Raw genomic sequence first — 1,627 nt, forward strand, 5'->3', positions numbered from 1 at the left:
CGTTCCAAGATTACGAGCAATGTAATTTCAGTGACGACCATTCAGATGTAGCATCTAGTGCTGGATAGTAACGTCGAAGAGATCTTCGTTTCCGATGTCTTGTGTGACTGAAATAGTTCCTTCTCGGCTGCAGCTCATTACCATGTAAAAACCTATTGGGCTATTACAAGCAGCGTACCACGTTACTTTACCTCATTTTCTACGTCGTTCTCGTTGATCTGCGAACTTTGTGACTACGTTCATAATCCCTGAGAATTTGGTTGGTGGACTCGCATAGTGTGTGCGCAGCCTGAACACTGACAGCCTTATTGATTACGCACTAATATCGTTGATAAGTTCATTGAAACATAATGTGGCTGTAGTTTAGTGGTGAGAATTCCACGTTGTGGCCGTGGAGACCTGGGCTCGAATCCCAGCAGCCACAAAATTTTTTTATTTTTTTTTATTTTGTCTTAGAAACGCAACGCCCTTGGCCCATTTATCTCTTTTTTTTTAATGTATGTCTTGCAGAGTTACTGTTTTCTTAGATTGCTAGCTAGACTATTTTAGCCACTACCTTCTTACGTAAGTATTTCTGTTCCAGTTAACTAAGTATGGATCTCAGGAGGTTGCCTATTCTGGTTTTCTCGTGGCAACATTCTGCGCTTAACAATTTGGAGCGTTGGTGATTTGTTCAGGGCATCTTCCTATATTATTGACTGGATATACTTCTTTTAAAGTTTCCACGTTAATCTTTATGGTATGTGATATCAAAATATATAAATTTAGAAGTTCTAAAAGAAATATATTTGTGACCGTCGATGTAGATTTTACGGGTTCTAAAGAAAATGTAATTCTATGCATCAATTTATGTTCAACTATTAACGTCAACAATGTCCATTGGATCCATTTATTTTCAAATTGCCATCTCTCGTAAAAGGATAAAAAGATTGAGACATTTCTTTCCTAACATGTCACCAAGAAAACGCATACGTCATCGGTATTGCACACTAGTAGAAAAGAGCTCAAAGCCTGCGGCACCCATAAATTATCACTGGCGGTTTCAGTTACCGCGCGCCAGTAAAAAAAACAGGTGGACCCGGCTTGAGAACCGCCAGTGGAAACCTATTTCCACTAGCGGTTCTCTTAACACAACCGTCACTGGCGGTTGGTGTAACAGAACCGCCAGTGGAAACCTATTTCCACTGGCGGTTCTCTTAACACAACCGTCAGTGGAAATAAGATATTTCCACTGGCGGTTGGTGTAACAGAACCGCCAGTGGAACGGCTGGCGGTTGTGTTAAGATAACCGCCAGTGAACTATGTGTTATAAATACCACTCTTCGTCCCCGACGGAAGCTGTAGCTCGCAGCCAACTTCCATTGGAGGCGATTTTGGAGGTCCAGATTTCACAAAATACAAGGGGAGGTTTTGGTCTTCATTTTTTGGAAGAAGGTGAATAAGAAAGGTTGGTTTATGTTTCTTTGTCAATTTTTGTTCATTCTTGCTCAATTTTAGCCACATTTTGGATCTAGGGTTTTACATGTGAGAGAGAAGAGTATAGCTAGGTTATTTTCTCTATTTACTCAAATGAGGTTGCTTAAGATGGTTAGATTTTGTCTATTCCCTCTCCTTTTTCATGTTTAGT

General features: G+C 40.3%; 1 non-coding gene across 1 annotated transcript; it reads left to right on the top strand.

The window, feature by feature from the left end:
• The first annotated feature begins 352 nt into the window (after positions 1–352).
• Positions 353–424, top strand: TRNAH-GUG (transfer RNA histidin (anticodon GUG)). Its single transcript has one exon. It is a non-coding gene; the product is annotated as a tRNA-His (tRNA).
• Positions 425–1,627: the final 1,203 nt, after the last annotated feature.

This window comes from Zea mays, chromosome 3 (genome assembly GCF_902167145.1).
Source record: "Zea mays cultivar B73 chromosome 3, Zm-B73-REFERENCE-NAM-5.0, whole genome shotgun sequence".
In the NCBI taxonomy this organism is placed as follows: domain Eukaryota; kingdom Viridiplantae; phylum Streptophyta; class Magnoliopsida; order Poales; family Poaceae; genus Zea; species Zea mays.